We start from the raw sequence: 13,032 nt of genomic DNA, 5'->3' as shown, positions 1-13,032 counted from the left end.
GAAGAGCAGAGAGTCTGTAACATGACTGGGTTCCTTAAAACTGTGTGGATCAAGAGATACAAACAGGGGTCTTTCCAATCACAGTTATTTTACAGAAATCCTTACGTGAAAAAAGTGGTGTTTGTGCTCAAACCTGTGCTGCTTGGAGCCCAGTGCTCCATTTCACGGGAGTGGTTTTATGCCCAGTTCTCACCACTGTGCCCAGCCTGTGCTTTTCTCTGGGAGCTTGCCAGGAACACGATGGGCCTGAGCTGCTCCAGGCACAAGGGAGGTCACACTAAGATGATATTTTATGTACTCGGGGTCACGGGCTGATCCTACGAGGGTTCATTTTGCCTGTGTTGCATTACATGTGTGCATCTCTTCCTGCACCTTTTTAAACAATTGTCTCTTGCTTCTCCCTTCCTCCCCCCACAGTGTGGCATCTCTGGAATCAGCCCCTTTGCTGTGGCTCCCCAGGCTCTGGGACTGGATTTGGCAGGGTCTGTGCTGCACTACAGCAGGAAGCTGGACTCTAAACCTGTGAAATCTGTGGTAAAGCATGCCAAGGTTTTTCATCTGAGCTGATGTTAGTGTGCCACTTTGCTCTCTACATCATTTTGTATCTTTTAATTTATAGGAAATTTTGGTACCTAAAAAAAAGAGGCTCCTTTATAATCAAATGCAAATGCTCAGTTCTCTTGGCAATAGTTTTCCACTGCCTATCCCTGTGAAGACTGGTTAATTGTCTGATTTAACACCAATTCCTCATGATGGCAGCTGACAGGAACACGTATGGGATACCTGAGACTAGTCCAGGGTTCTGAAATTGTCCAGCACCTCAAAACATGATCTGACTTGTTTGGTGCTGAAGAACACCTGAAGGTTATTAGAACTTGTGCAAGGTACAGTCAAGCCTTCATTTAGTGCTGTACTATATGGTTTGTAAAGTGTAACAGCTCTAAAGTTATACATTAACACCATGAATTTGTAGTGGGTTTTGCATATTACATTAATTCCAGTTAATAGGGAATTAGTGCCACCCAATGTAAAAATGTAACCCAAGTGTCTCTGATACTAGAAGGGAAGGCCTTCTCATTCTTTCTCTCCCATTTGCAGTAAACATTAGGGAAATAAAAATTACCATGGATTATGGAGCTGTTAAATATTATATATTCCTGTGCTATTAAATGTCATCTATTGCCATTACATAAACCTTACCTTTGATTAGCAACAAATATTCTGCTTTATTCTGAGAAACTGGCCTTTTCGTAATGCTCTAAAGGATTAATTCTGGTAATGAAATATTTCCCTGTCACAGTCTTGTGTAAACTGTAATTATTTTGGCCCCAGTTCTGCAAAGGCCTATGCAAGTCCCTAATTGCACTCAGGTGAGGAGAATTAAGTGCGTGCATAAATATTAATGTGGGTAGAAGCAAGGTCCTATGTGTAGCTTTTTCTCCTTTTACCAAACGTATAAGCCTGAATTCCAGTCTCTCTGGCTGTTTTATAGGAGGAAAATAACACTTAATAAAAATTAGTGAGGGCAAAGATAAATACAATGAAGGAATGCTCTGGCTCCCCAATAATTAATTACCTATCACTTATCTGTTTTATTCTGTTGGTTTTGAAGTAAGAGTGTACCAGCCCATGACACCTTGAAAAGAGTCAGGGTGAAGTAGAAGTAAATATTACTGGAGCTTTTGAGAATGTTTAGGTCATGATGCTATAACCACTTCCAGGTGGGCAGAAAAGCCAGTGCATTGGTTTTGTTGTATGACTGACAGTGTGTTGTAAATGAGGTGTGAGGAGAAAAGTGCCCAATCTCAGCTATTCTTTAATTATCTTTATTATCTTTATTTAATTATTCTTTAATTATCGTTAATGTCTGGCTGAACCTGAGCATGCAACTACAAGAGAATGAGGGCCAAAACCCCCCAGCATCTCTGTTTCTAATGTGAGTTTTGTGAAATTTGTCATTTGGTTACATTAAAATTTATAATGGGATACATAATTCTTCTTAAAACCCCAAATTTATAAAAATTGTAGAATCAAATAAATCTTTAAAAATCCAACCTATAATCTGGCTTAATAAACTTGACTTTGAGCCATTAGAAAGACAGCTGTTATTTTGAGACATAAGCAATGAATATTGTGAGGGATTTTACAATAAATTTCAGCACAATCCAAATTTTTAACAAAAATACGATACTTAGGGAGAAATGCATCTGGATAGGATGTTTTGACTATTACAGTGTGAAGTGACTAGTGTAAAAAGTCCTTTAATAAATAAACTGCATACATTTCCTTCCCCACCACAGTAATTTTAAAAATGCATTATTTTTAAGGGATAGACATAATAGAAGATTCAAAATCTAATTGTAAAAGCAATAATTTGTGTCATGCACTCATTTATTTTTTTTCACGGCTCCAATTTAACTCATTTTTTTGTTACCACAATGTAAATGATAAACATGTTTGTAGCTGCCTTTATATCAGGTTATATATTAAAAGCTCTCAGGTTTGCTGCTCATTCTGGTACACAGAAAATGCTTTTTGGAACAAATTACACAACATGGCACTCTCTGGGTTTTCAGATAGATGTTGGGTCTAATTGTAAAGAGTTTGCCTGTTTAAGAGGGTCTTTGATTGACACAAGTGGAAAGCTGAGGTGCTGCTGCTGAGCTGAGCTGGATGGTAATGCCAAAATTATCTACCAGGGGCTAAAGGGAGACATGCTGCTCCCAAAAATTTGTCATTTCCTCTCTTTGGAACACGAGGGGAGAGCTGCAGTGCCCACCCTGCAATCCCCCTCCTTTTGATTGGATGGCCTGGATAACACAAGCTACAAACCTAGAAAAGTGGTCATAAACCCAGGGACTTAAACACCCCAAAATCTGCCCAAAACTGGTGGAGAAACTGAGGAATATGACCATCAGCTTGAATAAAGAGTAACTGGGGATTAAAAAGAAACTTTGAAAAAAATCTGGAGCCAACTTGAGAAGGAGCAACAAAGCAATGACGTGTTTGGGGCGGGGCATCTGGGGAGGGCTTTGGGGTTTGTGTGCCTTGGAGGTGGCATGGGAAGGTCTGGAGCATCTGCAAATACTTATTAACACTTTACAAGTGTCCAATGTTGTGCTGAATCTCTTCTACTGCTGGTATAGACCCTGAATACCCAGGTCACAGATTGCCAGTTATTTATGAGCTGTTAATAAATCGATAAAACTTCTGATCTTGATTTGATTTAAACCACCTGAACTGAGGAGATTTTCCCTGTAACCATTGTGTATTTCAGGGGGATGTTTTAGGCCTTGGTAATTTCTGCTTCCTTGTACAAGAAATTTCTTTTTCTTTCTCATAACTTTTCCTCCTTGTCATGCCCCAAATTTCTATATTTGTTAAAGATGTCATAAAATTAGCTTCTGGACTCTAGCGGAGCCAGGAAAGTTTTTTTCCCCCAGTTTTTTCCATGCCATCATTTTGCGAGTGAATTAAATACAAGGAGAAGAGATGATCAAATAGCCTTTGTACTAAGACCATTTATAGGATTATACATTTAATTTATGTATAATAAAAACCCTTATAAAACATGCCGGGTAGTGGAATGTGGAAGATAAACAAACAAACAAAAAAATCCACTCATAAAAGCACAGGAGTGCAGATTCCTGTGGGATCCTGTCCCCTTCTCTGAGCACATTTAAATTCAATTAGCACACCGAGATATATTCCAGACCCTTTAGTCCAACTGTGCCTTCTGAGGTGGAAAACACAGAGCAAACCCCCCTTTCTATTGGGATCTATTTTTAACTCTCAGGGCGCATTTTAGAGATCAGCAAGAGGTACAGAAAGTCAGTGCAGCTTTGCTTGCCTGTGATCTTGTGCTGCAGCAAGGGCAGCAAATGCCTTTCTCCAAGTGAGCTGCTTTGTCTATTTTCTGAGCCATTTCTTTGAACTGCCTCTCATTAAAGAGAAAATAGCATTTTGCTGCTTCAGATTTGCTGGGAGATTCATATTAAGCTACAAAGAAGATCCTCTCCACGCTCCTGTGATCAAGCTGTGTACGATGAGTGGAACTGGTCCCTGCATGCAGTAGCAGTGCAAGGCTTATTGCATCTCTCAGGTCCCAATTATGCTTTTGGAAGTGCTCCCTCCCATTATGAAGGCAAATTTGCTCACAGATGCATTGTACCCAGAATGATCCACTTCTGCTGCATGGTGAGCTTTATTGAGGTTTCCCAAGCCTGCCTTTTCCTGAGATTTTTTCCAGGATTTTATGCTTTTGAAGAAATACCTGTGTAATGTGTTACAGGATGCTGAATAATCCACATTATTCCTGCTTTTTAATCAAATTTCTGCAGTTCCTCTACTTTCAAAATCCATATTTCTAGACAACCACATGCACCATATCTTTAAAACGGAGGGAGGATTTTCATGTTGCTTATGCATCCTGTGATTTTAAGGCATGTTGCCTTTGCAGGAGAAAAAGCCAGAAGCTTTTCCTCTACACTGGGTAATGAAAAAAGTATATTTCAAGGTGACAAATGCCAATATTTCAATGCTCAAGAAAAAAAAGGAATTGTCTACTATGTCTAGAGAATTGTGCAAGCATCCTGCTTTGAAGAAATGTGATTGAGAGATGCTGGTCCGCCCTATCTACCCCGGGTTGGTGGGTCCTGGTGAAGATTTACCAGCTGAGCAGTCCTCAAGAGGTATAACAGGAAGTGTATGTTCTCTGCTTGCAGTTCCTGAAGACAAGGTTGCAGTGATGAAGGGAAAATGATGACAGCATACAAAAAGAGGAGCTGATGCTACTCCTTTTTTCTGACCTTTCTTCACTGCTGAATATTGTGAAATAAATGAGGTGCAGAGAATTTTTTTTTTTTTGGTGAGTTTGGGTCTTTATCTGCACACAAATAATCAAGGTTTGCCAAATGACTGAAAGGGTCCCACTTATTTTGAAAGTTTTACAATGCTATGTATACTCTTTCTCAAATGTCCTCTTATAATAGTCCTGAAGAGTCATCTTGTATCTCCAGTCCTGAACAACATTTTTGGATGTATTTATTTGTTGGATTTATATAATTGCATAACACAGCAACAGCTGAGAAGATCTACACATTCAACCAATTTTCTCAATGTAAAAATCATGTTTGTCTATTCATTAATGGACACACCAAAATGATGGAAAGAAACACAAAATTGTATCTGAATATGAATTGCTGTTGATTTGAACTTCCTGTCTGATAAACAGAGTCTCAGCATTTGCAAGTACCTATCTGGTCACATATGATTTATTGCTAACTGGGCATATAAGGCAGTTGCATTTGCATTTCACAATTCCTATGAAGAAACACGTGCTATTTCTTCACGCCACTGAAAAATACAGTAAACTTTCTTCTACTCTTGATTTTTATTTTAAAAGAGTCTGTGGGAAGGTGTTTTATGTTTTTTGACAGCAGTAAAAATTGAGTCAAATATTTGATTCCAATATGGAATTCCTGCTGTCTGTTAAGAATTAAGTAGAGGGCTAATTGTAGCACATTTATTTGTTAGAGCAAGATTTTAAAATACATACCTCACAGTGTGATTCATTTATCTTAAATAAGTTATTTGTTCTCCACAGTGTAATCTTTTCAGGGAGATATCAAACATAGTTTTAATGCAAACTCTACTGTAGGGAAATAAAACATATAGGGGAACCAATGTAGTCATATTCCATTTCCATCTGTTCTTTCCCCTGTTAACCTCAAATTTGCTTCAGTCCAGATCTGCTACAGATGCTGCCATTTTTATAGTCTGTTATTCTTTCCTGGGACTGTGTTTTGTGTGTTGAAGGCAGAATAAATTCAGAGAGGGTTTGGAAAAAATTCTTTGCTAGCAACTATCTGAATTTATATTTTGCGACCATGTCACACCAGAGCCAGCCAATGTTCATGTGCTCTTGGAAACCCAACAGGGGTTGAGAACTTCATCACTGATTTGCAGGTTAAGCCTGAATGTTTTCCAGGTGATGTCCTAAAGGTGTGAGAACTGCTGTTCAGGATGAAACAAAGGTGGGGTTTGGAAGAAGCCTGAAGAAAGGTAATGCTGTATCTTTATAGAAAGCCATTTTTAGGCACCCTGGGGAGCCAAACTAGAATCTGTGATCTTAGGACCATGAAGCTCAGAAGGAGCCTTATCAGAGGAGCTTTGCTCTTTGAGGAAATTCGTTCTTTTATTGCTGTAGGTGTTGAATGCTAAACTATCTGCACCGAACAACAGCAAGAGTGATGAAAAAGTGCTGGATATAAAAGAGAATATTAGGCTGACATTTTGTGGAAAGTCTGGTTTCTAACCTTCAGGACGCAATGAGGATCTAGGACAGGTGAGTTAAAATCTAATCCTGCCCCTATTACAAGCAAAGGGGTTCTGCCTTGTGACTTAATAGTGATTTGGAGAATACATGGGATTAAAACTTGGAGGTCTCCAGTTCAAATTGACCTTGCATCTTGATAACTGCAAATCAGATATACTTTGACCTTTTTTTTTTTTCAGTTTTGAAAAGAACTGTAGCTTAAGCGGCCACAAAATATCATTTTCAGAGCAGTTTTGGCCTTTGTAGAGATTGCATCCACATGCTTCAGGAAAAGGGAGAAAAAGTGTGTAAAATGTGGTGTGCCTGTTGGAGCCCTGCTTAAGAGACCTCTAAAATGACCTGAAAAATGTGTTCTGTGCAACAGAGAAAAATGGACAACATTAAAACCCCTTAAGTGAGAGCAATTACAGCCTCTTTGCTTTCTTCAAAGCACTTACAGAAGACGCAAAAAGGGAGGAAAGAGGGGAAAACAATGTAAAGTATGGAATTTTTTTCCTGGAAATCTCTGACCAACCTGGTGCTGTTGTTGGACAGTGCTGGCCCCCAAAGCAGCCGTAGCTGAGCACCCACACCACTGTGACCTACAACCATTAACACAAGATGGAGCTGGAAGAATTATTCTCATGTTACTGGTAAATTGTTCTCAGGTTACTCCACTGGAGGCCCAGCTGTGGTTTTGTAATGTGCAATTACACTGTGTAAAGTGAGGCTGGTGCTTCCAGGAAACAGGAGCACTGATGGAGTGCCTGTGCTCTGGGAGCAGCCAAGTTTTATCCCTCTGTTGAATAATTTTATCTTGGATCCATCAAACTGGGGTGGCATGAAGCTGAGGAGCTCCACCATCACTCTACCAGTCCTTATCTTCATTACAGACTTACACTTGCCCCCTCTGGCCCCATCAGCAGAACAGTTTGCCACGAGGTTTTTTTGTCAGGTCAGAAGTGAAGGCTGAACAATCTTCTTGTCCGATTTCCCTTTTTTTTGGTGTTGATCAGAGCTTCCATGCAGCTTCTGTCCTGCCTGCTATGAACTCGTGCTTGATGGAGTAGTCTTGCAGTCTTGTCCTGGCAAATGTGGTGTGATCGATTGTCCTTCATGCAGGTGAAGTTCAGCCCACAAATTCAGAGTTAATTCAGTGTTGTAAAGTATTTCAACAAACCTTAATAGTGTGCCCTGTTGTAAAGTATTTGAACCTTGATAGTGTGCCCCAGCCAAACAATCTTTAGTTATTTTTACCAGAGCCCTCAGAGTGGGACCAGGCTGGAATTACCCTCACCAGCCTCACCTGGCCTTTCCACCTTCAGCTGCAGCACATCAGCCCCAAGAGGGGTTTCAGCTCCAGTCTGAAGGTTCGAGGAGAGAGGTGGGACAGGTTTATATTTGTTCTCTGTTCTTTGCTCTCTTGTTGTTTGGATTTCCTGGACTAACTTGGCTGCTGATCACTGGATGGGTTTTGTTGCTGCCATCATCTTGGTGCTGCTTGCCTGGATCAGGAGCCCCACCTGTTAGAGCCCTCAGGAATTCATCAAGGACTGAAAAGTAAACTGTGTTGAATTGGAAAAGAATTGGGAAAGGAGAGGCTGAAAAACTAAATACCAAGACAGCAAGGAATAGATAAAAAAGGAGTGTGTTGCACTGGATTAAAACCAATCATATTATCAGAAAAGTGTGTGCAGAGCTCATGGCCAGAACAGAGCAACCAATCAAGCACTGTGAGATCTCAGGCGCAGCAGTTGCAAAATGTATATGGACTGTATCATGTAAAGGTTGTAGGATGTATAAGTAGAGTAGTATGTAAAAGTAGGTAGAATGTAAAAGTAAAATGCATAAGTACTGTGTTATGTAAAAGTTGTAAAAAGTGTAAGTAAGAAAATGTCTAAGTAGAGTGATGTGTATCTGTATAAGTAGGTAGAATGTATAAGTAAGCAAAGTGTCTAAATAGGGTATGATGTCAAAGTTGTGAGATGTGTGAGTGGAGTGTATTTTAAACAATAAGACACTTCTGTATAATCATATTGATTCGTTGTTCAGAAGGTATGAGTTCCTGCAATTCAGTATTCCTCTGTGTCCCTTAACACATTAATCTACTTTTGGCAGAGAACTCAAAAAACCATCAGTTCAGCATGACAAACCATTAGAAGCACTAAGAAAGGACTATTAGACTTAGTCTACTATTAATTTCAATATTTTTTGGGACACTCATCTGCTAATAAATTATAGCTAATTCTGAGAGATTTCATTATATCACCTTATTGTGTACAGTGAGAAACAGGTAGCTGAATAAAACCCTGCTGGCTGATATTATACAGAGTATTTTTATGCCAAAAGCTTCTTTTCCTTGACCACTGTTTAATGTTGCTCTGTAATAGCAGTAATAACTACTTGCTCCAGCAGTTTTCCATGAATTTATACAAAGTCACTGATGTGAAATTTGACTGGTATTAAACTCTTTTATCCCATATGTAATTACTGCAGGCAGGCACCCTTCCCTTCTGCCTCCTAAATTTTAATGTGTTGCACCACATGTAATTAAATATATGTACAAGGCATGTATTTTACAGTTTTGAGCCTTGATTACTTAATTTTAAAATGTTTTATGGTGGAATGAAAAGTTTACAATACTCTAGCCTACAAAAATGTAATCTTGTTGTAAAATATCGCTCTAATTGAATTTGCAGCTCCCAATGACTTTCGAGGTGCTCTCAGAATGGCACTGGTGACAATATGCAGCCAGGGTGGAAATGGCAGAGATATAAAGCCCCCTGGCACTTCCTGCAGTGGCCACTGCTCTAACACATTTGTGACATGTTTTACTATTGGCATGTCCCACTTAACTCTGCCTGTCCTGGATATTGCCAGTAAAACACCGTAGGTATTTTGTTTTCTTCCTCTAACTCCTCCTGAGACACCCTTGGGAGTGTGAATTTGCTTCCAAGCCTGACATGAAGTAAAGATAACATAGAAATAAAACTTCTCACCTACTCATCATGTTACTCATCTTTGATTTAAAGAGTGCTCAAAGCAAGTGGGACCTTTCTTGATGCTTGGCAAATCGTGAGCACTCAGAGAACACAGAAGGGAGACACAACTTGATTAAAATGATTATTTGCCTCAGAGTGTTGGGACAAACAGACCCATGAGGAATTTTGACCATGGTGAAAAAGACTGCTATGGGACAGCAGTAATTGTGGGAGTTTTAATGCTTGCTGCTTGTTTTTTCCATTGACCTGAAGTGAATGGATGCCTTTCCTGGTCTTCACTGTTCTGTATTAAGTAGAGAAGAATAAGAAAAAGGGGTTTTGATTTTGCATTTCAAATTTCAAAATTTCATTGTGGGTCGTTTTAAAGCACAGCTTTAAACAGCTTTGCTGCACTGGCTGCTGGACACTCACTCGACCAAGATGCTGCTTTAGACTGATCCTTGCACAGACCTCTGCTGTGGTCATTCTCAGGTTTTTATACTACCAGCAAAGCTTTGGCAACTTTCTTTTTCCCCTTGTTTGCTTTTTTAGGGAAAGAGAGCTCTGTGGGGATTTTTAAAAGTATCTCTGTAGTCTTTCTGTGTTTCACGGTGTTTTTAGGGACTCATCTTGTTGGTGAGTGAAACAGCTACTAAAGAATGCTTTGAAACTTTCAGGGGTTTTGTTAGCAGGTTTGTGCCACTACACAGGAGTGGCCTGGAGAAACTTTTTAAATTGATGAAGTCCAAAGTTCTAGTTAGGCCATCCAATAAAATGGCTTGAGGGTAAACAGCAGAAGCACTTTCAGACTCTCCTGACTCCAGTGAGAAGTGTGGATGGTTGGGACTTACTGCACTCCTGGGACATCAGACCATTCATTTTAGTTTTCTACTGGTAAAAGATTCTATTAGAAAAGAGACAAAAGAGCCTTCTCTGTAATTGTGGGAGGCAGAACAAAAGTAAATGGTGACAAGGGAGATTCACGCATTCAGAAGAAAGAAATTCTTTCCAGAGGTAAAAATAATGAAAAAACCATAACAGCTTGCCTAGGGAAAATGTTGAGTCTCCACCCTTTGAGATATTTAAGAGAAAAACAGCATCAGGTGTCTCCAGGGTGCCCTAAATTTTGTTGATCTTGCCATACAAATGGGAAGCTCTGGAGAGAATTCCACAACCTCTTGGAACTTTATGCATTTGAGTTGTGTTAAACACAGCTCTGTGCTTACGGATACTTAAACAAAACATAAGCTGAAAATTTTTTGCACAAATTACTAAATTTTGTAAACTTATCCCAGTGTTAGTCTGACCAACTTAGACTACTGAGTTTGCAATAGTAGTAAGATGGTGGTTTTATTCATAAAATATCCTCATTGGTTGGTTGGTTGGTGGGTTGGTTTGGTTTTTTAGGGGGAAACAGGGGAAAAAGCTTCTTTAAACCTACTCCAAAGTAGATCACTGCAATGCCATTTCCATATGTATATAATGCACCTACAGTGTGCAGCGTGAGTCCTGCAGTGAAAAAGTCTCAGATACAGTGAGTACAATAAAACTCCCCATTTAAAACTTACAACTTTCTGCATCATTTGATTGTTTGGGATAAATGCAAAAAAAATCCCTTATGAGATCCTGTAATGAAGAAATTTTAATTTTTCATGTGCTAAATGGCAAATTTCTGGGTCAAACTCCTGCCAATTTAATTGGAATTAAACCAGTGGCATGATAGCTCTGTACATTATTAGCAATTCAGGGAAGCATGAAATTTAGTCCTACCCTGTGCTGCGTCACCAGCATATTGCTGTGCTGACATTTGAACATGACTGTGTTTCTTCCCTCTCTGCCTTGCAAATGAGTAGGTTGGAAATAAAACCAGAATTACGCTGAGGCAGGCCTGGCAACAGAGAAGTTTCTCCACTCTTATTGATGCTTTATTTCAGGGCAAAGTATTATAGATACTTGTATAATATTATAAATATTATGTATTTAAAAGACATCTATAATTTGATAACTACCATTTAAATTTAAATTACTTAATTATTTAATTTAAATTAAGATGGCTTATTCTATGCACAATATTGGTATCCTCCATAGTGAAACCATGGCGATGCACAGTGAGTGATATTGCTTGTTAGTGGTGCTGGGCAGTTCTGCCATTACTATAGTCTTTATTAATCTACAGCCAGTGACAAAAGCATTGGCAAGATAAAAATCAGACACTTTTTCCCTGGCTCCTAGCCTTATGTAAGGCAAATTTTTAGATTAAAATGAAATGGCAGTGTTGAAACCTAAAGTAAAAGTTTCTACTTATAGAGTCATCTTTCTGTGAGCACATTTTCATCTTTGATATACTGGGAAAGAAGTGATCCTCTTTATTAAAAAAATCCCAAGCCAATATAAAAAATAAAACACCTTCTCCTGTGTCTCTTTTTTCCCATATCAACTTTTCATGGCTCATAGGATACAATCATCTCGTTTGAGATGGATTCTGGAGAACTTACATTGAGAGCTATTATTGGCAATACAGGGAAAAAAAGGAAGAAAAGAGAAAAAAAAAATTATTTGTCAGAGTGAGTGGAAATCACCAGCTTTAAAACTGATCATAGCATTACACATATCCTTGGGGAACATCCTGAAGTGTCACAGTTTGAATTTTGGAAATAAAACATTAATAAATCACGTTCTTAATGCATGAACAACTTTTCTCCTAATAGGAGTTGTTGAAGTATCTTTGTGTCTTCCCAAGCCTTCACCACTTACTTTCTCTTGAAACACATTCTTATTGTTGACTTTTTAAAAAAGATTTATTTGTATTTCATGATAAGTGTAATGCTTTTAGAGATAAGTTGTCTAGTTTGCTCTGTAAAGTGCCAGAAGAGTTTCTTCCAAGAGACTTTGTCTTGCAGGCAAAATATCCTGCTGGCATTTGAGATGGCATTAGAAGCTGCAGTCAACTCAAAGCTTCATCACAGCCTTCAGTGGTAACCAGGTGAGTGAATTTGGGAGTAATGTAAAGAAAATTCATGTTCCTTGCAGGTCAGTTATCACTTCATGTGTAAGATCAGTTACAATGGGAGTGTCTCATTCTGTTGACTGAAAGTGGTATTTCCTATGTTTGATGTTGGCTTTTCCCCTGGCTGCGTCACCCTGAAAGGAGAGAAATTCAAATCACAGCTCAAATTTGATTTAAAATGTGGTTTAAAACCAGTCACATCTTGCCTGCAATTATGAGGTGCATATCTTGGTAATACCAGGGATGCAAATATGTAAGATGGTTTTCAGTTTATGAATGAGGCATTACTGATATGAGCACAGGAGGACCAGCTATGACAATAACCTGATTTAAAAAAAGTCTTTTTTTCTACCAGCACTGTTTCACTCCCCAGCCATCATAATCCTGAAAACTCTTCCATTATTTTTTTCTCCCATAAGGTTTTACTTTTGGCATAAAATACTTGGAATAAAAATTTATGGAATAAAATTTGGCCCAATTAAATTAACTTTCTATAGGTGAGGAACATATAGAATTATTGAAGACTGTCTTAATATTGATGGTACTATTATTTCAAATATTAATTATGAAAACTTACATGTGTTTACATGTGATTCTTATATGATGTTTGCATGCATTTAGAGGTACACACGTGCATGATATTTACATTGGGTTTGCAAATACTTTCAGTGCCAATCCAGGAAATATTTTATACCCACGGTTGAATCTGCATCTAAGCAAATGTTGAG

The 13,032-nt window shown here is 38.7% G+C and overlaps 1 long non-coding RNA gene across 2 annotated transcripts in view; it reads left to right on the top strand.

Annotated features, from left to right (window-relative positions):
• The window catches only part of LOC125322093, a 186,677-nt gene extending 180,825 nt beyond the window's left edge, over positions 1 to 5,852 (top strand). For both annotated transcript variants that reach the window (XR_007201834.1, XR_007201835.1), the window contains one exon: positions 418 to 5,852. This is a non-coding gene — a long non-coding RNA (uncharacterized LOC125322093). The remainder of the gene's footprint in view (positions 1 to 417) is intronic.
• Positions 5,853 to 13,032: the final 7,180 nt, after the last annotated feature.

This window comes from Corvus hawaiiensis, chromosome 2 (genome assembly GCF_020740725.1).
Source record: "Corvus hawaiiensis isolate bCorHaw1 chromosome 2, bCorHaw1.pri.cur, whole genome shotgun sequence".
Taxonomy (NCBI): domain Eukaryota; kingdom Metazoa; phylum Chordata; class Aves; order Passeriformes; family Corvidae; genus Corvus; species Corvus hawaiiensis.
The sequence above is the reverse complement of the archived record's forward strand: the minus strand, read 5'-3'. Positions and strand labels throughout refer to the sequence as shown.